The sequence below is a fragment of the Excalfactoria chinensis genome, chromosome 1 (assembly GCF_039878825.1).
Source record: "Excalfactoria chinensis isolate bCotChi1 chromosome 1, bCotChi1.hap2, whole genome shotgun sequence".
Classification (NCBI taxonomy): Eukaryota; Metazoa; Chordata; class Aves; order Galliformes; family Phasianidae; genus Excalfactoria; species Excalfactoria chinensis.
Window position 1 is genome coordinate 91,107,004 of NC_092825.1, and position 27,025 is coordinate 91,134,028.

Genomic DNA, 27,025 nt, shown 5'->3' on the forward strand with positions numbered 1-27,025 from the left:
ACAGGATGTATTTCCAGATAGCCTTCATACATTACTTAAAAGATTTCAATAATAACTTGCAATTTAAAACCCACTACTGTGCACTTCCTACACTATGCATATGTTGGATATTACATACAAGGCAGTGATAGAAGTTGAGCTCTGTCTGCCAATCTCCCATATGCCAGTGCCTACATTGTTTTCAGTTCTCAGTTTTGCTGACCTTTGCCATTACTGTCTCACGCTTACTCCGTGTTTAGCAGTCAATACAGAAACGCTGTATCTGGTTTTGGTCTTTTTACTGCCTGAATTTTCAAATGGGATAACTTCTTTCAGTCTGGTGATTTCTTCTTTCCAACAAGGGCCATCATTAAAATATCGCAAACTAGCAGTCTCTCCATTGTTTTTCTTTAATGGAAAAAGCCAGTCTTGATCATCCTTTCTATTTATCTCTTTTAATTAAGAACAAATAGTCTATTTTTTTTTTATTTTTTTTTAAATAACACTTCTCCCTCTTTGCATAGAGAGACGTGCCATAACCTAGGAAAGAACAAGACACAGGTAAGTGAAACACAATGAGTAAATTACCACTGAAGTAACCACATAATAATTAGGGATCGTGATGGATAATTTCCACAGCACAGAAAGAAAAGCAGGATGAAGGGGGGTGGGAGTTGGGGGGGGGAGGAACAACCAACAAGCTTAAGGCAAATAAAGCCCTGGATTTATTTTGTTGAAATCGGACACGCATTTCTCACACCAGGCTGCACAAAGGCACTGGGAGAGCAGCTCGGAAAGGGGAGCTTGCATGACATCCGCTCATCAGGCGGCTCGCTCCCGGCCGAACACGGCCACACGTCCCACAATACGGAGGTAACGAATCAATTAAGCGGGCCCGGCCCCCACCCCCCCTCCTCAACCCGTGCCCGCGCGGCCGCCGCGCTTTGTAGTTCCCGGCGCCGGAGCAGTAGGACCCAGGGGCCCTCCGCAGCCACCAATAGACGCTGCTACCGGGATCTATTTGTATGCAATGCCTCCTGCTCTGCGCATTAATAGTAATACAGATAACGGGTCTGAAAGAATTCTCTTCTGAAGAAGGATTTGGTTTTTCAGGGTCCTGATACCGGGAAGAAATCCGGTTTCATCCCCCTTTTGATTTAAGCCTCCCCAGCAGCTTGTCGTCTGAAGCGCTCCCTCTCCCTCCGATACCGATACCCATCCGTAGCTTCGCTCTGTGCAGGGAAAGTTGCACGGGGCCGCCCGCCGGATGGAGCCGCGACTTCTCTGAGCGCTGCTGCCCCGAGGTGAGTCCCAGCGGAGCGGTCGCGGGGCGGGAGCCGGGGGTGGCATCCCCGGGCTGCGGGCGGCCCCGGGGCGATTGGAGAGGGCGATACGGGAGAGCCGAGCTGAGCGGCCCAACAAGTTTCCCTCAGGTACCGGGGCGGTTTATTGTGAGGAAAGTTGCCGGGGTTAGCTCCGCGGGACGGCATCCCGTTTTATCGTCTCGCTCGCTATTAACAAAGAAGTTTGGCCGCTGCGCAGCCGGCGTCCCCCGCTGCGGGGCGGCTGCGCGACACTCCGCCGGTCGGGGCTCCGCTCCGCAACTTGTGGCAGAACGGCGGCTTTGTTTCGCCCCCGCGCCCGCAGGGATGCTGCCCGGCCGGGGGGCCCCGCCCCCCTCTGCCGACTCCGGGGGGACCGAAAAGCAGCGGGGAGGGGGAGAAATATAGGCGTTATGTGCACTGAGTGCATCATGTGCGTATATTTCTATGTCTATATAGAGGTGTAAGAAATGGAGAGCGGGAGGGGCTGTGATACCACACTCTGGGAGGTATGGGGGGGGGGGGGGTTGGTCTCCATAGGGACTCTTAAGGGGTGCGCAGTCAGCGGGTGCGCGGCCGCCTCCCCACACAATGGAGGGCCCCCAGCGGGGCGGGAGGGGGGAGAAAGAGGAGGAGGAGGAAGAGGAAGAGGAGGGAGGTCTCCCGCTCCTCTGCAGCCGCTGCTGCAGTGCCGCATCCCCTGTCCGCCCCCGCCCCGCGGGGCAGCGCCCCCGGGCAGCGCGGAACCGCCGCCCCAGCGCGTAGCCGCGGCTGCAGGACGCCGCCCCCCGGGCCCCGTGGAGGGGCCGCAGGTGCCGCGGCAGCGGGGCTCCGCCGGGTGTCCCTCGAGCCTCGATGCGCTGCCCGCACCTGGAAAACGGGATGGGGACGGAGAAATGCAAAAGGAGGGGGCCATTAAGTTGATCTGCAACGTGATCAGCGTTTGTAGGGTTTTTTTTTTTTTTTTTTTTTTTTTCCAAGTGTTTGCAGATGGTTTTTCGTCATGATTTGTTAAGGTTAATTAATGACTGATGTGATGACTCGAAAATGAATTGAAGCGAGCTTGGCTTGCTCTTAACTCCGATTTCACTTGCTCTTGTATCACAATTTGATTTCAAACTGCTGATGGTAGTGAGTACACTGAAGAACTTTCTATCAGGAAGGTTTTTGTTTTCTTTTTTGGAGGGGGAGAGATAATTTGTGGCATACCTGTGTGTCACAGAGCTATAGGTAGAAGGGATACTGATCTGTGACCATTGTGCCATATATCGAGGCTCAGATGACAGGCATTCGAGCTAAGAGCACTTTTCAGTAAACCTAAGTTCGTGTGCCTCACTAATGTAAAAAGAAGCTTTTGTTGAATGCAGTTTGTAGAAGAAGATAGGAACGTCCTGTTACAGTGTGGAGTAATAAGGGTAATTTCCAAATATGGGCTGCTTTTCTACGTTCATCTCACATTTGTCTTATTGGATGTTTTCTGCTTACATCTTAGGCTGATGTGAATTGCAGTGGCATTACACTGGTGTAAATGGGCTGTAAACGTGTGTCGGGAGACCTACTATTTGGTGATTAGAGGCAAGAAAGGAAGGCGGAGAGCTAATAAAATTATTCTAGTGTTTGTCAGACTGGATAGCTCATTCTTCTTTAGTCCTTCAGCAACGACGCTGGACTTTTACCAATTGTCTGGCATTCGTGTCCAAACCCCTACAATAATGGATTCTTATTAGCATTTTTGGTACCATAACTGACCGTTGACCAGAAACCTCACTGATTTCCATGAGAATTCTCACTTGAAAGACAAAGGATGCCATTGTGGCAGTGTGAAGCAGTTTGCCTGCTCTTATTGACTTTTTAGTGAGAGAAAAACTCAATCCTCATCTCCTGCTTTTCTCAGTCATAGTGAGTATTGAACCACTCGAATATTGCAGAAATGAGGAGGACTTGACCAGTTCTGCAGTGAAGTACCTGTAGATGTCTTTGCTGAGGCACAAACAAGTGGCTCATTAGTCGTACTCTCCCAATAGGTCATTGAAAGGAATTAAATTCTTAAAAGGAAAGGCTGTTTGAAAGCTGTAGCTTTCTCTTCTTTATATTTTGTTTGTTACTGTATACCTATATACATATTTAATTTCGTGGACCTCATGCTTTGTTGTTTTCTTTTGCTGTAACTGTACAACATAAGCAACCTAATACTTCGAGTGCCAGAGATAGAGTTCCCTAAAGTAACTTTCTGTGGTCTGTGCACAGGTCTGAACCTCAGCCTGAGCAATAGAGGCAAATGTGTAAGCCACAGAAAACTCAGATTTAAAAAATAAATAAATAAAAAATTGAAGATGAGCAAACAGCATATACTTTCCTCATATAATGAAATCTTAAGTGAAGCTGAGAGCAGAGAACTCTGTTCTGATGTCCGAGTTGTGACATGATTGTTTTGGCATATGGTGAGGTATAAATTTAGCTGACTAGTACAATTCAACAAGTGAGAAAAACAAGGGTTAAGGGGAGCAGAGGGTGGGAGAAGTAAGGGATTTATATTCCCTTGGCCTTTCACATTACAGGAATTCCATGGGATTTCATCCTTTTGGAGTGAAATCAGCTGTCAAGCAAAAAGTGAAAGTTGACTGTGAATTTGTCCAAGTTACGAACTTGCTCTCCTGTGTGTTCCCCATCCTAAGAGACATTCTGCAATCTCCTGTTGCTCAGTGTTGGACCTGGCCTCCCAGGTAGCAGGTGACAGAATTTACTTGTTTGTGGGATTAACACTTTTAATTACTTTTTTTGTTTTGTTTTAAATGAAAGAGTTAAATTTTGTAAACTTGATTTCTGTTTTCTTCACATGTATGTCTTTCTCTTATGTGGCTTCAAATGCAGAATGGAAAACAATCCCACTTCTTCACCATAGTACTTGTCCTGTTTATGTGGATATATTTCTGCATGTCCTTGATACTTTCCCTGCTACATGTTTGCTAAGGTGCAAATTCAGGAACTTGAAGTATTTTGATATCTTGAGGACAATACCAGAGTTACTGCAGATCAAGAATGGAGCTTATTTGCAACATTATTTGTGTACACTTTATTTTTTCCAAACAATAGTCATGTCCTATGAAATTACAGGTTCAGCACTTTGCTTTAGGTTTGGGAGGAGTTTGTAATCTAATGATTTTTGCACTTTTCCTCTGTTCTCTAATCTGTAACTCAACCAATTGGAATGGATTTGCACGCGGATTTACTTGAATTATAAGAAAAATGACCCCCTCAAGAAAAACGTAGACAATTTCAAGGGTCATTGAGGTGATAAATTACACAGTAGGAATAAGAAGAGAAACACTGTGTGTTCTCCTGTGCAATTACAATTTGATAGAATTTTTAAAAAATAATCTCTGGAAGGGAGAGTAAAACTGAAGGGGCCTTTAAAGAACTCTGAGATAAGCATAAATACTCTGAGCACATAAGTTAAACATGCAGCAACACCATAAGGCTTAAGAACACTCATATAATGCTAACCCAGCACACTAGAAGGACCCAGTGAAACATCTTCAAAAGACATAACAAATACCTTGTGTTTCACCTGTAACATCTACCTGTCTAACCTACTCAGTCTATAAATCTTTCATTCTTTATCCATCTTGTAATCATCAGTCCCATCAGTTCTCTCTCAGCACTGTCAATTTATAGTCTGCCAAATACATCAATCCTTTGCCTCAATTAACTCTTTCTCTTTTCCCAAATTCTCCAATCATTATGCTGTCCTTGTCTATCTTGAGGCCCATGTTTCAGCCTTCTTCTTGCCTTCCCTGCTCAGCTCAGCATAACTTACATGAGGGAAGATTTGTTTCCCATCTGGTATCACCTGTCTTCCTTAACGATTTTTCAGTCTTTACTCCAGGATTGCCAGTTCATGAGAGTTTATCATATTTTCACATCAAGTTTATTTCTTTGTGTGTCCTTTAGTTTTCTCATCCATCAGTAGGGAGCTCAATGAGTGGATGTGCCCCTTCTCCCAGTTTGACTTGCCTCTTTCTTCACTGTCTTTGTAAACAGATCCTTTCACCAAGCAAATGAGCATGACAGAGTTGGCAGGAAACAGCAATGTGACTTATTGGCATCCCGATCACTCCCAATTTATGGAGGACATTAATCCTGTTCCAATTTTTTTTTTTATTAAATCTGGCTTCAGACAAATACTGTGTGTTTGTAATGTTCAAAATCAGCTGAAAGAGCCCAGAAAGTAGTCAGCCAAGTGCTTGAGTTCCTGGCCCACAGACTTTCCTTTATGTATTTTTTTGGCTCTGTCCCTTCTTGTAGCCTGGTGCAATAAGGATAGAAGATGCCATTTGCCCATCTTCCTTAAAATTTCCGTGAGCCTTCACATAGGATAGTTTCAGTTAGTGCTGATGAAATATGAGTACTGGAAAAACAAGAACCATGAGACCTTAACCTCCAGAAAAAATGCATTTGGAACTGAGCTTCCTTACTTCTGCATGAAGCAATTCCTTCTCATTTGTTCTTCTCTTTCTGTAATATAGTAGCTGTCATGATTTATACTGCAGTTCATGCTGCTTGGATCTTCACCTTGCTCACTATGCAGTGTTTCCTTCACTGCAGAGAATGGCACTGAACTCTAAAACCCTTTCATGTTTCTGAATTACAGTGGAGTTGATCTGAGCGTCTTTCTTGAGGAAGACCTACATTGTCCCTGTCTTTCAGAAGAAATGTTCAGGCTGAACAGAGAATCACTTCAAGTTGTACTTTGAATGTGGATTTTTCCCTCTTTAATTTAGGATAGAAGATTCTGCATATATTTTCTTGTATGCTGTGGATTTTCTTCACAGAGCCCTTGGCTGGGTAAATAAACTGTGAGGGGAAAGGGTGCACCCAAAGAGTGGATTTGAATTCTATCTTTGTCACTCCTTATAAAAATATGCCTGTTCCATTCCTAAAAATAGCACAAGGAAGAATTTGACTGATCTGGTAAACTAGGATACGGTTGCCTGTGACACTTCACAGTACCAAGTTTACTACAATGATGAATACTTATTAGAATCATAGAATCACCAAGGTTGGAAAAGACCTAAAAGATCATTCAGTCCAACCGTTCATTTATTACTAATAGCTCCCAGTAATATATATTCAACTGTAATATATCACTTCAGATACTTCAGATGTAGCATTTTCATGGGGTGTTTGAACTTAGATATGGTAGTCCATTAAATATTTGTATTAAATGTTTGGATTTTCTCATTTGTTTGATTGATTTTGGTGCTAGTGGTGATACTATCCTTGTACTTTTCTTTAAGAGGAAACTGCATAAAGATAAAGGAACAAAGTTAGTAAGTAAAAGGCACCAGCTTTAACTGTGTTGGCATTGAGTTGCCATAATTACATAATGTAGTTAATTGTTAGTGCTTTCTGTAAAAAAAACAATACGTATGTTATTTCATTAAGATTTCTACATTTACAAGATCTCAGTGTTAGAAAGTAACTAAGAAAAAAGAAAAAACTAAATGTGAAAATCAGTGATCTTCCAAGACAATATATAAACAGAAACAGATCACACAACTCCAGGAAGACATCCACTGCTTGTGATGTTGCCCATTAAAAACATGGAAGTCTAAGCAAATTGCAGTTATTTTTGTAACTCACCCGTCTTTGAAGAACGTGAAGACTTTAAAGCAGTATTTTAGTATGAACATCTGGACAATAGAGTTTTAGACTCATTTTTGTTACTTATAAAACTCTCAAAACTCACTAAACAACAAATGTTTCCAAATTTCCAGTCTTGCATACCAAATTTAACATCTGAAAGTCAAATGTTTTTCATTCTCACTTATTTATCATCAGTGGTAGTTGTGACTTGGATAAATTCTACAAGTTTATGCCTTAAATCCACATGTTATATCAAGAATTTTATTAGTGATAAATGCACTTATGGATATGACTTAATTCTTTGAACCCATTTGTGAGTTTTCATAGCTGGTGACTGGGGGGAAAATCATCTCTGCATTAAAAATGAAACATGAAAATTAAACAGATTATCTGCAAAAAGAACTGCAGAAAGTTCTAACTGAAATATTCCAATAACATAAAGCCAAGTTGAGTCCCTGGGTAAGCCTCTCATGCATCTGAGCAGCTTTGGCACTTCTGAATTTTTATAAAAAAATGGATGAAAAAAAATGCTATTAAAAACATTGTGCACACAAAGTTTAAAGAGAGTTGAAATGTATCTCTCTTTCTTATATCATGGTATTGAAATCAGGCCTGACCACTTACAGTACTGATGTTGAGGCCCTAAAAAGTGTTTCCCTTAATTTCTTTTAGATTGAGTGCATTGTTTATGGAAGAAAGCAAGACATGCTTTTGAGCTATCTGCAGTATTGTATGAAGTGATAGGAGAGCTTCCTCTGTATGTAATAGGAGATGAATGAGAGGATGGAATGTATGGCAGAAGGAATTGCAGGACTCAAATACATTGCATCTTGCATGGAGATTTGAAACTGCAAGTTAATTTCATCTGTGTTTGCCAAAATACATTTTGGAATAGTATCCCACAGTTTATTCTCCATGTACATGAGGAAATGCCATCACAGAAAACAATCTGTAAAACAGTGGTAAGGAGAGACTCAATAGATACTGAAATATATATTGAAAATACAAATATATTTTTTTAGTTTGGTTGAAGAAATTACTGCTCTGTTACACTCAGATGATTGTGCATGATTGAAATCTTTTCTCATGTTATTCCCACTGAGCTCAGTATTTGTGTTTTAATATCCAGGGAACCATTACTCAGCTATCTTTGGCTCACAATAACCAAACTTTTTTTAATCTCAGTGGAAGATGTTTCCATGATGCAAAGTAGAGCTTCTGTAAGAGGCACACATCTGTAGGCATATATGCTGAAGTACTATGAAACTAATTGCCTAAGGAATTAGGAACCAATACATAAATCCATCTTTTTCTCATACCATGTTACTCTTCTATTACAGTCTTGTCTAGATTTATTGTGTGGCGTATCATGCTTGTTGTGTTTGTTTGTTTTAACTACTATGTGTCACTCATCACAGGGAAGATTCCCATGTATAACAGCTGTTAGAACAACACAACCAGCAGGCAATAATGTGCTACTATGCTTACCAGAGTATACAAGTCACTTGTGTGGATTCTGTCTGTATGCCCTAAAAGAGGGATTGTACACCAGTCTCCACAGCAGTCTGCTGTTTCAGAGGCGAGGAGGACAGGAAAGCATGTGGGGTTCCAGCTTTTCTGTATACATCCTCATTTTCTTCCAGGGGAGATGGATGGCTTGGACTGAGGCCATGTCTCCTTGCAGACTTGTTTGTCTGCATGAGTTACAGCTGTTCTAATGAGTCTGTTTCCTCAGTGCTGTGCTAACCATTCACAGGACTTGTCCTAACCAAAGTATTTGAAGTACTTTCATTAGCAAATGATATGAATCCATTACAGTATTTACCACATAGAAATTCTGATGTATAGACTTCATAGTTCAGGAGTTTTCTTGGAAAAAATAGCACCTTTGCAATCTCTGAGTCTATCCTGTCTCAAATATACTTTGGAAAAAATATTGTAAATAGAAATGTTAATATCTTAGTTATTTATCAGTCATTCATAATCTGTAAGCTCTTAAAAATACAACTTCTTCAGAAGCAGATAGTCTGTCACCAAACCTTAGCAATAAGAGAGTATAGATGAAAAAAATATTATGTGTGAAGTTTTTCAGGAGAGAGGAAATAAGCTACAAATTTCTGCTCTTTTCCAGATGAGTTTCTTGATTACGCTGTCCTTTGGCATTGTAATAAAAATAAATATTACATGAAACGTATGATTTTTAATTAAAAGTGTATCCCACATTTAGTTAAGCAAAAGGAAGTCATAAGGCTTTTTTGTTGTTGTTGTTGTTGTTTGTTTTTTGCTGTGTGTCTTTGATAGAGGAAAGAAAAGACTGCTATAAAATGCATTGCATAAATGGTCTTTCATGTTCCAGTTTTGCTCCCTCTGTTCCTTGTGACATCAAGCCATACTTCACATAGAAGTTTAGCTATTATCATATGTGGCACTGAAACGTTAGTCGGAAATTTAGTTACCGAGCCTGCTCCTCCCTCTCGTTGAACAGATACGGTTTTTGTGAACAGTTCTGGAGAAAAATAATGGAAATTGACCAATCTGGAAATTTATTTTCTTCTTCATATTTCTTGCAATATTGTGCAGAAAACACTATAGGTAAGGACTGCTGCTACAGGCAACTAAGCCAACTGAAATGCTGCTCCACCTTGATCACTGAATACGGCCATTGCTGGAGTGCAGGACTACGGTTTTGTTCCTCTTGCTTTCAAGAGTCCTTGAAGTAGAGTAGTAGGGAGTATTCTAGGCATGTGGCAGCAAGTTATTTGTAGCAGAGATGCAGTACTCTTCTCTAAAGCTCAGCTTCAAATAATAGTGTTTTTAATTGGTATGTAGCAATTATGTAAAGTGATATGTCTGTAGGTGAAAAGTGAACAGCACTTTAACGTCCAGTTCAAGAAATATTTGACTTAAAGACAAGTAAATAAAAACTTCTTGCTGCTGAAATGGAGCTAGTGATGTTTCTTAAGGAGAACATACTGTGTGATAATAATTTAAACAAATTAAAAAAAAAAATAAACAAACAAACAGCACAATAATCATTAATAAACCCTCAGGAAATGAAGCATCAGAAATGACATTATTGGAAAGATTGTTCAAACAATTTTTGTTCAAATGTACAATTTTTTGTTTCCTTAGCAGTAGGTTATTGATATAGAATAGAGTTTTGCTGTGGGAATGGTGGTTGTATATCTGTGATAGGTTTGGCTACAGAATATGATATGTGTGTTTAAAGTATAAAAATAAAAATAAAAATAAAAAAGGAAAGAGAGAGGAAAAATACCCATATATATGGTCATATTATTACCCATGAGCAATTTTCAATGGTTTCCAAGAAAATTGCTTGAATAATGCATAAAAATTTGAAAAGGTAATACGAAGGCCTATTACTTGCCTATGTCAGTAATGGCTGGAAAACACTCATTTGTGATGCTGATGTCTGCTCGTTACCCCTTCATAACAACTATCAGTCCATTGCTCTCCATAAAATAGAATACCAGAAACTATCACAGTAAAAGATCTTAAAGAAAGTGTTTATGTGCTAACACAGTTCATTAATGACATGCATTTTATTAATAGTTTGCAGCTTTGAAAGCTGTTAGCATCATTTTTAGTTGGTTATGTATCAAATAAAACTGTTTTGTAGCAGTAACAGAGTAAATAGTCACCAACATCATGACTTAAACTTGTAATTAAATAAGATAACTTTGTCTTCTGTCGGTCAGCTAGAATATATTCACTGGAAAGAAATCACACAGAACACAAAGGATCTACATTCTCTCAAGGATATAAATAGTACAAGTGGAAACAAAAGATTGGAATTTGACAGAATTTTGCTTGAGTGTTTAAAGTCTTTTGTCAGCTTTTAAATTGCAAGATGTAAAAGAATGGCTGCAGTGAGAAAGTAAGAATAATAAATAGGAAAAAATACTGCATAGTACTTTGTAAATGTTTTCATAAGTATATTTTTCTGTAAGTGGTATATGATTTATGGAGTATGCCTGTGTGAATTGTACCTCCCACCAGTAGCTTCTCCACATGGAGAAAGAATAGCTTATTGCAGCTGTCAGCTAATGAAATGACTCCTGCAGTTCAAGTAGTTGCAGCTTTGGGCTGAAAAGTGTGGTTTTGACATTTTTTGGCAATGTCTACCAATGTCCTGTGGCAGAGGGTTGTAGTTCTTTGTCATGATCACAACTACTGCAGTGAGCAAAGACCTGGAAGACTGGAATATCAGATATAATTGTATACTTTAATCTGTGGTTTTGGTTTTTTATGTTTGTTTGTTTGTTTGTTTTTCCATCTGAGAAGCAGAAAGTGCCAAATTTTGTAATTTTGTGAAAATGTGATCTTAGAGGTCAACAAACGGACAGCATATAAAATTACTTTCTTAAAATGGGAAGGAAAAAAAAGAGAGAAGCCTCTACAGAAGGTAATCACAAGTTCAGGTAGGAGACACAGTATGGCTGTCTGGGTATAGGAAAAAATATCTTCGATGTCATGTTAATACCTTTATTTGTGAAGCCTTCAGGTCAAGGATTATGTCCTCTTGAATGTATTCTGCTTCTAGGTTTCTTAAAAATCAGTAAGTCCAGATAGCATGCAAATAAATGGATAAAGTAGCTGAAAATAGCCTGTTTCATCACTGCAATATTTATGGCTGTAACTCAAAAAGAAATGATTGCAATGCTAGCATTCATACCTGATTCCTCAGAGTGTAAATGCACCTTCAGACCTTTTATTACAGTCTAACTGGAGGGCTGGTGACTAATCTCAGCATGGTTGAGCAGCAAATGTTGGAGGATAATTGGATCTTCAGGCTAAGATAGTGTGAATGTGGAAGGTAGGAAAGACTGCTAGGTAGTTATTTTACATTGTGTTTGAAATTTGCCGTTTGTTTGTAATTTCATGTGGAAGATAACTTACCTTAGAAGGTAAAAATTATAAAAGTTCATTGAAATGAAAGATTGAGATTAATATTCCCAAAATAATGCTTTTGTAGTCATCAGTTGGTAAGCAGCATGTGCCGCAGAGCTCATTCAATAAAGCTTTTAAACCTTTAATAAACTGTGAACATATGTACAGGGTGGTTTAAAAGTGGATCTTTGAATGCTGAATTCCAAGTTGAGTATTTCAAGTATTATATCTACTACAGAAACAGCATACTTGCTTATAGTTTCTTTTTTTTCCTTCTAAATGAGAGTTCAATAGGTTTTTCTATAATAAAATACAAACAAAAAATATCACCAAGTTGCTCTTGGCCCATTCTGGCTTTCTTCATGTCATCTACAGTGCTGCAGGTGGAAATTTTTTTGTTAGCAGGGGTAGCTTGAACAGCTGCTACTGCTGCAGTGAGTCTTGAACTATATTATTAGTTCCCTGCCTGTCCATTCTGTTTCCTCTTGATAAGAAATCTGTTCTTTCATGGTTCTTTACATTATAACACTTAACTGCTCAGGGTAGGATACATTTTGTTTGCTTCTTTGCAAAGTTATCTTGATGCATACTCAATAAAACCATAGTTTTTAAGATAAAACTTGTTTGAGGGGAGGGCAACGCAATCCCTATGGCTGTCAGTCACACTGTTGTGATTAATCAGTCATGGTTTTATTCATGCTAAGTTAGTGGTGTAGTCCATCATACATGGAGTCTAGTAACTTCTAGTTGTAATACTTTGACATTGTCCTCTTCTTATAGTGCTCAAAAAAGTAAATTAAAAAAGCCTGCCTGATTATAGTGATGCTTGTTCTCTCCTTACAGATGACCTTGGAATCCGTTAAGAGAGTTTCAGGTCTTAAAGACCTAAATTACAGTAAATACTGGTGTAGGAAGGCACACATTAACATCCATATAAACACAGTTGTTATTTATTCTGTTTATCTTGCTGAATGATTGATCAGTATGTATTTAATTGCTGGCTAATGAGTAGCATGTTGCTTCAGATGAATCCCAAATCCTTTCCCAATTTGTCCCTCTGATTGACATTGGTATGGGCTGGAAGAGGATTTAGAAAGAGTTCACCAGATGATGTGTGCATTTTTTCACTGTGGGTAGAAGGAGAATGATTCAGGACTGGAATCAATGCAGAACTGGAGATTTGGGATCTGAATCTGTATGAAGGCTTTGCAGAACAAGTGGTTCATTGCAGTCATTCATAGGTGTCCAACTGTTCCTTTATTAAATTTTGCATAAGAAGCTGAACTTACAAATTTCAAAGGGGGAATAAAATAGAAAAGAAAGGAAAATTTAAAAAAGGGTGTGGGTTGGTGGGAGGAAATAGTCTCTATCAGTAATAGTTCCTGAAAATACCAGTAGATTTCCTAGATTTACTGTGAAACCAATCCATGAATCAGCCTTCGCTCTCTGTTTGGGAAGTGTAGCTATTAAATCCCTTCATTCCAATCAAAGAAGATATACGAAACAATTTTACTTCAGAAGTTGATTAAATATGTGGGACTGAATAAAATGTGAAGTATTTAGCCTTTATCACTGCAAGAAAGGAGAACTGGAACGTCTTTAGCTGTTATCATTCACCATTAATATCTTAAATGAGTAGTGCAAAATGCTTAAAGGTGATTTTTCACTTTAATAGGCATATTTAATAGCTGGCTCTGAATCCCACTATTATAACTGCAAATAAATGGTGGAAACTCTAGGTAGTCTGACGCAGTTTAAGTGGTATTTTTACCAGCCATCAAGCTTTTTCTTTTACCAATGTTCTGACAAGAATAATAATGGATTTTTAAAATTTGGGATAGAAGTACAGACTTGCACTTTTGTAATAACAGTCCGTACATTTCAATTCTATGTTATGACTGAAAATGTCAGTATTTTTCCTTCCTGGCTTAAACTGGAGTACTTCAACTGCTTTGAAGTAATAAAAGAATAAAAAAATTGTGAACAAAAGTTAGAGAATTAAGGAAGAAATGAGCTTTAGCCAGGTTTTGGCCCAATTGCTATAGCAGATATTTGGGATTTAGTCCTTCATTTCATTCCCACTTATTACACAGTATTTGGCACCCAGGATTTTCTCATTTCTGGGAACTGAATTAACCTATGGCTGGAGAACTCTTATTGAAAAATGTATAATCCATAATTTCATACTGTTATATAACAGGTTTTGGAAAAGGACCTAAGCAAATTTGATAGCATTGCTCAGTGTTTCACAAATCCTCTGTCATGTTCGAATTAAAAGATAATTCAAAAAGTCTCTATTAAGCTTACTTGCTTACAAATAAACTTTTCTTTCTAATAAGATGTACATACTTTACTTGTAGGCTTCTCAAGCTATAAGCACCACTATTACCACACTCTGTGTACTTCCAGTAGCCACCTGTACTTTGTTAAAAGTAACATTTGCGTGCTCATGGCATGCTTCAGACTAAATGATGGAAAACAGTTTTAAGTTTCTTTTCCTAAGAATCGTAAGCAATGAAGACTGCATTAGAAAACCATTGTGTTTAGCTGATATTTTAGAAGCTAATAAAACAAGCATATGTTGACAAAAGTATATTCAGAGAAATTGTGAGCGGATGGTTTAGTTCACTTACAAGCAAAATATGGTAGTGTGAGAAAAAATCTGCCCAGGTGTGGACAGTCTTATAATAAGAATACTGCTTGGTAACTGCGAGTTTGTCTTTTTCCGAATAACTTCTTTCATGTCCCACTCATACCTCCCAAAAAACTAGGAAAACAGTTAAAAAGTAAGCTAGCCAGATTCACACATGATTGAAATATGTAGAACTAGGTACTTCTAGTGAGTCTATGCCAGAAGACAGTAGCTGCAGATCCACTTCTTTGTATATGACCATGTGACCAAATACGCCTCTGGACACAACCAGAAAGAAAGTAGAATGCTACAAATATTCCTTACTTGACAGAGGATAATTTTTTTGTATCTCGTTCATTTCTGGATACATTTTGAGAACATCACAAAAAATATAACATCAGAGCATTGCACCATGTTTACTGTGTGGTAAATGAACATTCCTTGTGCAAAGCAGTCTTGAATAACAGAGCTCAGATTTTCATTGATCTCTGTGGAAATAGGTAAGTATTTCTGGGAATATATAGGTAAGGATGAGCAGTTTTCATTAAGTGAGGGTGTTAATTGTGATTGCATTTCTCCATGTCTGAAGAAACGACTCTTGTTTTTAGGCAGTGAGAACCAATTGGAGGAATTCACAGAAATAGTTGTAATACAAAAAACAGCAGGAGATGAAGAGGAAAAGGCTTTGTGGTAGGTGTAAAACAAAACAAAGAAACAAACAAAAAAGTCAAAAACCAACCAACCACCACCAACAAAAACTGTAAACCTAAACTGGTACTTGTCAACATGACATACAAATTGAAAATGTTGAGTAATGTTAAAGCAGAAAAAAATCAAAGGAAAAATGGTAGTTCTTTATGTGCTTCTTAGACAACAACTTTGAAATTTTTGCCTTCGGGAATATTTTAATGCTAATATACTTTAAATGTAAAAAGCATGACAGCAAATCTTTAAATATTAAAATATATCATTGACTTCAGTGTGGCAAAATGGGTAGCATTATTTTGTTTTGGTTTTTTTGTACATTTTATATATTTTGTACATTGTATATAGTATATATTTTGTATATAATATATATTATGTTTCATATATAATTTTTAAAACTTACAATTTGAAAGAGCTCGCTTCCATTATATCTAAGTAAGTTAGCAGCTGCTAATCAGAATATTGGAGCTTACATGGAAGATGTTGGAGGACATGACAGTTACAATTAGTTCTGAAAGAATAAAAAATAAATAATTCCATTATCTGTATTAACAGAAATGAAAAAGACTAAATTATTCTTGCTTTAGAAGTTTAAAATGAGTTAGTATGGTAGTAGATTATTTCTGTTGCATTCCCTCTGTTGTACCACCAGCTTTATTGATTGGTTTCAATTAATGTATGCCAACAAGTAAATTAACATAGCACCTGAGGCAGAATTCTCTGGTGGTTCACGTACACTGACTTCTTACCGTTCTTGCTGTTTTAACTCCTACTGAGCATATTGCTGGGAGCTACAATATTTTTGTCTGGACACGGACATTACCCATGGCTCTAATGACAGGTCATTTACAGCAAACTCATGTTTCACTGCAGAGATGTCTCTTTAAGTGACATCTTATCAATGGCAATTCAATTAGTCAACCTTAAGACTTTGAGATATATCTCACACTGTGTCACACAACACTAGCAGATTTGCATTTTAAATGTTACCTTTTGTCATTGCTATGCCTCTTTGGTATACATAAAAAATGCATTTTCATTCCAATTCTTCATTCAGAACTTCATGGAAAACATTTTCTACATTAAAATCAACTGCCTTCATTTTCAACAATGTTGTCATCTGAAAAGACTTATGGACGTGTTCTGTAGACAAGTTTTTTCAGTGCTCGTGCACACCATAAAACCATATCTGACATGCCATTACTGATAAGCGTAAGATAATTCTTAGCACAAGTATCTAAAATATTCAGCTACTGAGATATAAATGGGATATATATATATAATATTTTATATATTTATATATATTTATATATATATATAAAATACATAATAGCATAATAGGGTAATAGGTAATAGTTACACTCCAGGAGTGTAACTAATGCACTCCTGCTGCAAATGAGCACTCTGCACAGAGAACCAAACTAGAGTTAATCTGAAATAAAAACGCTTGAAAGGTGAATGTTATGGACATGTTGTCAGCATTGGATACAGGGTTGCCCCTATCCATCTGTAACGTGTCTGCTAACCTAGACAAAGTTTCTGAATTCTTACATTTTAATAATAATTCTTGTTTAATGATTTTGTGCAAAGGAAAATACACTATTTCTACACAACTATAGCAGGCATCTCCGTAGTACAGCATGGGATGCAGGTGTACATGCATTCAGTGAGACAGTCCATTATAACATCTTTGTTACTGTACAATATTAATACGTTGCAAAACATATGTAGGTTGGATCTCCAAGCAGAAGCTTATATTAGTGACCTGAGCCATCTTTTGCCACTGTCACTGATTGTTAAAAGCTTATCCTGAAGACTGGGGATCTGTTTACTCAAGTTACTACAGAATTCCACTAGGCAAGAGGAAGGCTACTGAAGTATGTATGAACTAAGAGCCCTAAAGTTAATCTTAATTGAACTCAATTCCTCATTCCAAAGTTTAATTTCCAAAATGAAGAATATATCCTATTTTATCAAGAAGAAATTATAAAACTATAAAAATGTTTGCTATGAGCATGAAGTACAGTTTGCAATAGTTGTTTTGCAAGGAAAAAAATAAAGAAAAAAAGAAAAGAGGTTTGAGAAGTTTTAAAACCTAAATACAGTTTATGAATATTTTTTAAAAGCATTTGCTTTTGTTACTGCACTGCTCAACAGTGCTTCTCTTTTATGAATTTGATTAAAATGAAATCTCAGGGGAATATTAACCCACATGACAAAATCATCAAGTAATTTGGCAGAAGCATAGCACAGTTGACAGAATCTGCTTAGAGAAAGCCCCAGGAAAGAGCTAGCATTGGGAATAAATTCACCTTTGACCACAAGCAAAAGGGATGCCTTTTGGACTCAGAATGAAAGCCTTGCCGTAAAACAATCCATCTGCTCCTAGACTAACCACTCAAATACTTGCCACAAGAGCACTGAAATCCGAGCTTTTCAGAAACGTAGAATAAATTATACTAGTGGTTATATCCTTAAAACAAAATTATTCAGCTACTTCTGTGTTCTGATAAAGATGCTCTTAGCTTGATCTGTGGAAAGGATAACTTGGAGGACCTCAGCAGTAGGAAAACTGATTTCTTATGACTTCATCAGGTTTTCCCATTGGTGTTGTAGGAGCTTCTCAAATGTTGGTTGTCCAATTCAGGATAAGGCAACCATTCAAAATGAAAATGTTACTATATTTTCTAAGCAAGGTGCTGCTTGCTACTCAGCTCTACTTTCCTATGGATGATGAATAAATTTAACTTCAGTGGCAAACAAACTTTTCTTTGCTATGTTGTTGCATCTTCTAATCAATTTAATATAATAACTTCTTATGTGGTTTTTATTTATTTATTTATTTATTTATTTATTTACCTGAGCCACTTATAGATGGAGATTATGGAGATATATTTGCTGTTTTTCTCTCTTCCGTTTCTATAAATAGAAAAGTAAAGATGAGATAAAGGAGGACAAAACTTCTATTAAGAGGAATATGAAATAAACTAACAATGAATTGGCAGGCAGAATAATATTTTTTTCTCTAAATACCCTTTTCTCCTTTGTCTAAGTCTCCACATTTCCTTAGTCTAAATCATTGATTTTTGAATGCTATGAAATCACTTTCATCCTTTGCAGCTTTCTAGTATATATATTGCTTACAAACTTCATTTTGTGACTTTGAATTGTTGTAATGGAGCCATGATAATTTATCTTAGTCATTTGTAAGATCGCATATAAAAGAAAACATTGTCTACAAAGCATGCCTGAATCATAAAGCTGAATACCTTGGGAGGTTCTACTGAATCACTGAATCTCAAAATAATCCCTGGTTAATCTCTATCTATTCAGTACTTAAACGGATACATCCCAAGAGAAAGCTGGTTTTGTAACAGAGCCTCAGAACTGTCCCTAGAGTATCTATATTAAGGACACATGTGTTGCATTTCATGTTTAATTTAATCAGGGTGTTAAATAGTGCAGTTTAAGATGAAAATGCTCAATATTGGTTTTTTTTTTGTTTGTTTTTTTGTTGTTTTGTTTTTTGTTTTTTTGCTTTGCTTTGTTTTTCAGAGGAGTTTCTGGGATGTCATTATACCTCCCAATAACTCATTAATAATGCATTTTATAAAAATATTAATTTGAAGGAAAAGAAAAGCATGAATATTTTTCCAAACAAAATAAGCACATTAAGTCTGATAATGATTTGTGAATATTTTTTACATCCACTGATGAAATTGACCTTGATCATTTTGCATGATCAGTTTGCTGAAACTATGGAATCATCATGAGATTAAAAACAAAACAAAACCAAGAAAAACAGGCAAATAAACAAAAGTGAGGCAGCAGGATTAATTTGGCTAAATGGATGTTTTTTGAAGTCCAATTGATGGCCATCTATTTTACAGTAACTATTCTATAATGTGTTCTTTCTAACACTTTAGCATTTCTATCTTGAATCCACAACATAAGTGTATTTGTTTTTCTTTGCAATCTTTACAAGGATTACAAAAAACTATATATATATATATATATATATATATATGAAACTGATCAAAACAAATAAATAGCTGTGCAGATAAAATAAACCTTCCTTGCAGTAAGTGCAGTATTTATTCTCATTGGCTTTTTGAAACAATCCAGGAAATGTTTTGTTTACAAACAATGACTTGTAGCAGAATATCAGCTAAATATTGTTTACCACTCACTTTGGAAAAGGAAAATCCCAAAGTAAACTAAAAATATTAAAGAATGACTTATTTGAACTATGATTTGAAGATGAAGGTGTTTGTAGTCCCAAAGAAAAGAATTATTCATATAAATAAGGCAACTTAACATTTAGTAAGCATATAAGGTGCTTCTGGGGGAAAAATCCTGCAACGCTGACTATACTGTGTTTTGTTGTTGTTGTTGTTTTTGTTTACTTTTATTTAACAAATTAAATAATAGTTGCCTTAATCATAAGATTAAGCCTCTTGTTGCTTGAAAAGTAATAACATATGAAAAATGTAATTTTTTGTATTCTTTTTTTCCCCTGTTATATTTCTTATTCAGCTAAATTGTTGAGTTGCTGAATGGAAAACATGATTTGGGACATGTAGTATTCAGATTCTTCTGCTAGCCAATGCATTTCATAAGGCACTCCTCTTAGGATATTCTTAATAAATCTCAGTGTTAGGACAAAAAGAAAAAACATACATAATGAAAAATATATTTCAGATAGGAAGTAAAATTAGTTAAAGAGAACAGAGGCATGAGTCACAGGAGCTATAAAATTATCCTTCTAAATTGCATTTGAGCTAAGTTTCAATGAAAGAAAAAGGTTTCAGGAGAACTGTTTTGTTTTGTTTTTTCCTTTCACTTCCCCCCTGGTTTTGGGAAAGAGGATGAATTGTGATAGTTTTCTATAGCAACACATTGTAGCTTGGATATTATGGACAGCCCAAACCTTTATGACATCAAATAGCACAGATGCTGCTTCTAGATGTGAATCACAGAAACACAGAATGACCTGTGTTGGAAGGGACATCAAGGATAATGAATCTCCAATCCCCCTGCCAGGCAGGGCCACCAGCCTCCCCATTTACTAGACCAGGCTGCTCAGGGCCCCATCTAACCTGTCCTTGAACACCGCCAGGGATAGGGCATCCACAACCTGTCTGGGCATTCTGTGCCAGCACCTCACTACTCTCATAGTAAAGAACTTACCCCTGATATCCAAACAAAATCTTCCCTCCTTCAACTTCAAACCTTTCCCCTTGTCCTGCTGTTATCTACCCTTGTAAAGAATTGACTCCCCTCCTGTTTATAGGCTCGCTCCCTTTAGGTACTGAAAGGTTGCAATGAGGTCACCCTGCAGCCTGTTTTTCTCTCCAGCCCTTTGATCATCTTAGTGGCTCTCCTCTGGACCCTCTCCAACAGCTCTCTTGTATTTCTTGTAATTGAGGGTTCCAGACTTGGACACATTACTCCAGATGGGGCCTCAGGAGGGCAGAGTAGAGGGGGACAACCACCTCCTTGAACCTGCTGGCCACCCCTCTTCTGATGGAGCCCAGGATGCCATTTTCTTTCCGAGCTTCAAGAGCACACTGCTGGCTCATGTTAAGATTTTCATCCACCAGGACCCCCAGGTCCTTCTCTGCAGGCCAACCTGTTCCAGTGTCTCACCACTCTCGCAATGAAGAACTTCTTCCTAAAGAAGTATAAACCTACTCTATTGTAGTTTAAACCCATTTGCCTTTTTCCTGTCACTACATGCTGTTACAAAAATTCCCTCCCCACCTTTCCTGTAGACCTACTTCTGGAAGGCCACTATAAGGTTCTCATAGAGCCTATCATCTCTAAGCTGAAGAACCCCAGCTCTGTCAGCCTGACCCTGGAGGGGAGGTGCTCCAGCCCTCTGATCATCTTTATGGCCCTCCTCTGGACCCACTTCAACATCTCCATGTCCTTTCTGTGTTAGAAGCCTCAGAACTGGATACAGTACTCCAGGTGGGGTCTCAAAAAAGCAGAGTAGAGGGGTGGAATCACCTCCCTCAACCTGCTGGTCACACTTCTCTTGATGCAGTGTAGGTGGAGATTTAATTTACTACCTGTTATGGTTTTGTAATTTGGTTGGTGTTGTTATTCCACATCAGAACATCATGTGGGATAATGGAAGTTAAGGGGACAAGTTTTTTTTCTGCGGACTGCCTTAAATGGGCATGTGGGGAGCGGCACCGGAGGGGAGGTCGGGAAGGGGACGAGGTTTTCTAGCCCGGCTCCCTGCGAGGAGACAGCGTGGTCGGAGCTTCCCGCCTCCCACAGCCCATCGGTGAGATTGAGATTTGGTTTTCTCCTTGTTGAAACTCTCTCGTTGTTGTTTAGTGTTACTGGGTTTATTAAACTGCCGTTCGTTCTCAGATCATCCTTTCTTCATTTTTTTTTCCTCCTAGACCCATTTGCGGTCTCCCTTCCCTTCCCCTCTCCCGGAGCGCACGTGGCCGGGCCGCGCCGCGCCGCACCGCGCTGTTAGAGAAGGGAGGTACTTTTGTTCCTGCTCCCCTGGGTTTGTTCCCCTGTCACGGAGGGAGATCTAGAGAGAACTCCGTGACACTGCCGTATTTGAAACTTTGTCAGAAACTATGATCATAATAGGCACATTAAATTTGGGTTAGTCTTGCCATTGTTCAGGTGCTGCCATGTCAGCTAGAAGTGTTCTTGAAACCTTGAATTTCTTAAGGCTGCAGAGGTTCTGCAAAGACATCAGTAACAACAACAAAAGCTAAAAATACTCTCCTTCCCCTCCTCCTCAACTAAAATCTTATTTGTGCAATAGTGTTTCTTTAATATGTTGGCCCTATTTTTAAATCCCTACTGAAGTCATCTGAAAGGGTTTGTCACCTCAGTGAAGCCTTTGTAGTCCAGTGATCCCCCTAAGATTAAAGTTAACCATCATTATGTGGCTTTGATTAAGGAATTAATCTGCTGTGTCTTAGTTCAGCTGGTCAAAAATCCATTACAGGATATTTGTGCAAAGGTATTTATTTGTCCCTACTTTCATTCATTAAAAAAAATATATTTAATTTGGAATTAATGTGTAATAAAAGGAGGGTGTTGGTCTGCAGCTGGCTGAACATGAATCAGCAGCATGCCTTTGCAGCCAAGAAAGCCAATGGCACTATGGTCTGCATCAGAAATAGTATGACCAGCAGAACTTGGAAGTGGTTGTCCATTGGTGCATTGTCCATGGCACATCTTGACTGTTGTGTTCAGTTTAGGCCCCTCACTTAAAAAAGACTGTTGAATTTCTAAAGGGTGTGCAAGGAAGAACAATGAAATTGGTGAAGGGATTAGAAAACATGAGGAATAGATGAAACTGGAGCCCTCTAGTCAGGACGAAAGGATCCACTGCAGCAACATATAGGATATGCCAACACAAGATGACTGACTGAAATAGTGGATGCTAGCAGCGCTTCAGATTAGTGTTCTTTCTGTTTTGTTCCTGAATTATCTTTATCTCTTCCATTAATCTGAATGTTTGAGAGTTTTCATTACAAATAACCCATTTTCCTCCATTTGCTCCTTTAAAAATTATGGTTCTGGCCTACGACATTAAAACAAAACCAAACACCACCCCACTTGGAATTTATAAATCCCTGATATTTTTGGGCTCATTGTGTTTGTGGATTTGACCCAGACCTTGACCCAGAACTAGTTAACAAGTTGAAAATTCAAAGCATGCACTGTGAAGTCATCAAAACTACATATGTGTTGAATCCTGGTCTTATTATGAAAATGGAGACAATGACCAGTCTATGCTTTCTGCTGTTTACTTTAGGAATTCTCTCACGAGACTGCTCATTAATTTCAGTGTGATCAAATATTAATTTTTTGAGTAAAGGGCTTGCAGTCTTGCCAGAGCAATTTAGAAATGCACGTCTACTGATCTCTTTACTTCAGACATCACGAGTCTGAAGTATGATATCTCTTTTCCTTAAGCTCATACATGATTAACAAAATCCAGATGCTTTAGACCATTCTGTAGCCATGAATTCAAGAAATTATTTTTCTCTTGAAAGAAAAACTCTGTGCTTTTTCAGTCCTTCTTGCATTTACTAAGTTTTACTTCTTTTGTTTGTTTGCTTAACTCCATAAAATGTATTATTTTCCTTAAGACATCAACTACTACTTGGAAATAGTGAGAATGTACTTAATGAATGTCTGATGCAATATTAAGGTGCAGTTTTCAGCCAGATAATTCAGTGCAAGTATTCCAGAAATAGCTTAACCTTCTGACCTTCAGAATTCAGAAGTTATCTAAAGGATACACGTTATTTTGAAAAACAAAGGTTAATGTCTGAACTATTGATAATATGACATTTTAATATTCTGACTTCTGCTGCACACATGGCAAATATTCTAGTTTTCCTCAAAATTCAGGCAGTTACTTTCCACATCTTTCTCTTGAAAATTATCTTTAGTGAGAAGTTAAATATTCCTCTTGATTTCTGCAAGAATGTATATACATACTATCAGATTTTTTCTTAGCTGATAGATGTCATGTAATTGCAAGAGTTACTATATGCATGTTTGGAACAAGCTAAGTTAAAAAGTGATTGTCTTTTCCACAAACTATAGTGTTAGTCTTCTTAATAAAAAAATACATATTTACCTTGGGTAAATACAATATTTTGGTCTTTAGTGTAGACTAGTGAAGTCGATTGTTAACATCCAGGCTTTAAATCAAAGATGATTTTTTTCCTTTGGGTGCAGTTCATTATTTAGACCTTTTTTAGCTAAATATTTCTGTAATACAATTTCAAAACATACATATGAGGCTGTTAAAATGGCCTTCTAACAAGCAGCAAAAGCGTTTGTAGAGAATTAGTCAGGAATATAGGTGTGGATGTCCCTGGACTGCTGAAAATTGTATTTTCTTTCTGTGGGTTATTCATTTAGGTATCAAATTAGACAGGAGCCAGGATCAAGCAACACTGCTTGCCATAGTGACTGATAAATGATTGCATAGCTCTAATGGGACAAATAGAAAGAAGAAATGAAAGGGTAGAAAGACATCCCATCATGCCTAGTTAGAACAGTACCCTGTACACTAATGTTATATTTTATGGTTATTTGTCCCCTGGCACTATTTAACACCACCAATTTTGAAGATAAATGTAGTAAAAGCATTTTTATCCTGCTGCTATGAAAATGTGCTTTTAATAGATTTAGGTTTTCTCGGGTCATAAGGAAGAAATAGAAAGATTTTGCAGCTTTCTGAAGGGCTGTATTATAGACAGAGTTTAAAATGTCATAAAGCAGCTTGAAACACTATGGGGAGTCTGTGCAGTAATTGGAAAAATGTTTCATACTAATGTTTGGATTGCATTAGTGTGAGCCGCTGGCATACATTTCATGACAATAAACATGTCTTTGCTTAATTGTAATTATAGCTTACAAAAGGCTTGAAGAAAAAGGAAGTGAGAAAGGTACTTTGTTGAAAATGGGTAATGACATTTTAATACACTTAGGACACAAGACAACAATTCTAAAGACCAGTTCTAGGTAATAGACAAGCTCTACAGTTTTATTTAATAAAATTTATCAAGAAGTCTGGAGAGTTTGTTAGGATCCCTCTGTTCCACTCACTCTCCCTGCAGATTAAAAACTGGCATGGTTATCATGTTTTCAGATTAAATTCCCATTCATAACACAAGCAGATTCTATTCTGTACTAGAGTCTTACTCATGTTGTGGTCTACACAGGACCACTGCCATGATAAGTTTTAAGTAGTACAGCAAAAGACAGGAGAACCCGAATCTCCCACCTATTTGAAATTTCACTTGACAAGTGAAGTTAAAAAACTTTAACTGAAGTTAAAGAAGTAGGAGCCGTATCTCATGTCTCCACTGTAACTCATTGTGAATGCAAAGCTGGATTTCCCTGTGCAGCTTCGAACCTTGTGCAAATATCTGGACATCTTTATCTATTCAGAATTTCATTTCTAGGCAGCTTTAGATAATTTTTTTGTGTTTGAATTCTAAATCACAGGCAATCAGGAAATCTTGTAAAATCATCCAAAATTTTAAGCATTTATCATCCTGTTGTCACTCGCTTCCTGAAGGATTAAGACAAAAATTTAGAACAAGCTTTGTTTGTTTGTTTCATTTTGTTTTTTGTTTTTAGTAGGATCAGAATAGCTTGTGGTTGTGGTTGATTTTATTCAACCAAATGCATGTATATATATATTTTTTTCTTCTTTTCTTTTTTTCCCCTCAGAAATGAAGGCTTTTGGGATTTCAGGAGCTCTTTAATTATGGTAGAGTAATAATAATATCTAATTTATTTCAAGTCCCACTGAGTTTGTTTTGCAATGTAAATGATTCCCCAGAGTAATGAGTGTCCTTTCAAGTACCTCTGGGTACTACTGGATCCAAGCTTCAGCCTGGAGTTCGATGTTCTTTGACAGATCCCTGAAGTTGATAATAGAGTGGCACCTTTGCCAGTGACTTATGGACTTTTTAGGGAACGCCAGCCAAATTGGGCAAAGGAATTGTGCATCTCTTTATCAACAGTCTTTTGAATGTTTCTTTATTATTTATAACACTGGATTTTCTTTTTCTGTTTTGTTTTAAGACTTTTATTGAAAGGTCACAGAATCATAGAGTAACCCAAGTTAGAAGGAACCCATAAGGATCAGTGAGTCCAACTCAGTAATATGAATATGAATTATGAGTTTCATATTATCAGCTTCCTAGTCAGTTTTCAGGGATATACTACATGTCAGAGGGTTGTTAGAGTTAGGGTACTATGCTTTGTTTGTGGTTGGACTTGATCTTCGAGGTCTTTTCCAACCTGGGTAATTCTGATTCTATGATTTTATGTCAGTTTAACCATTTGAAGAGCAACATTAGCAACATTCTTTTAAGTGTATCCTCTGGGTGACTGGAAATTTGCAGTAAGTGGTTGAATACAATGCAAATCCTCTTTTGCAGCAGGAAGATGCTAAGGGAGGACAACAATAAAGAATGAATAACAAAGAACAATAAAGGTATAGATCTGATATGTCTAGCAGAGGACAGCTGTGGATGCCAGAAGGAAGTCCCCCATGTCAGAATAGATTGGGAGATAGATTATTATATCAAGAAGCTGAGAAGACATGGCATAGTTCCTTTTACTTGAGCATGCTGTACCAGGAAGTTTCTTGGGGCACAACCTTTATTTGAAGCAATCTCTGTCTCTCCTTCAGTGACTCTTAATGCCTTGATGTCTTTCTGATCTGAAAAAGCCCTGCCAAGAATACTATGTAACAATAGAAGTAACACCTTACAGGCCTGATGCGCCTGTACACTCCTAAGGATCATGGTTAGTTCCAAATACACCAGGAACAGTGTTACATATTGAATGTAATTTCATGCCTATTGCTTGAAGGAGGTTTTGAACAGAAGGAATATCAGAGTAGCTAGTTTCAGAATAAGCATTTAATCTGAGTGGATTATTACTCCACGAGTACCACTTTTAAGTTACCAGAGGCATTTTCAGAGCTCATGTGCAGGACAGTTGTTTATGGTTTAAGAGAATCATTTATTTCCCAGTTAATCTTCAGTTTAATCTCACTGAATATTAGTACTGATCAAGATGAGTATGTTTTACTTTTTCTGTTTTTAATACATTTGTAGATAAAATTAATGTGTGGAGACTGAAGTTTCTGGAAATAAGTCAGATAGTTCTACTTCAAATGGGTTTTTCCTGAAATTCCTATCTTAAATCTACTGTCAAAAGCTTGCAAAAAAAAAAAAAAAAAAAAAAAAAAAAAAAAAAAAAAAGCTGAATTGCATTTTTTTTATCTTTCATAGGCCAAAACATG

At 37.6% G+C, this 27,025-nt stretch overlaps 1 protein-coding gene across 2 annotated transcripts in view; it reads left to right on the forward strand.

The window, feature by feature from the left end:
• Positions 1-925: 925 nt before the first annotated feature.
• The window catches only part of ROBO1 (roundabout guidance receptor 1), a 684,763-nt gene continuing 658,663 nt past the window's right edge, over positions 926-27,025 (forward strand). The window contains exon 1 of one of the 2 annotated variants that reach the window (XM_072346085.1): positions 926-1,283. The gene's annotated coding sequence lies outside the window, so the exon portion shown is untranslated. Of the gene's footprint in view, positions 1,284-1,622; positions 1,735-27,025 lie in introns of those variants that run through there. The other variant, XM_072346162.1, reaches the window with a different exon arrangement.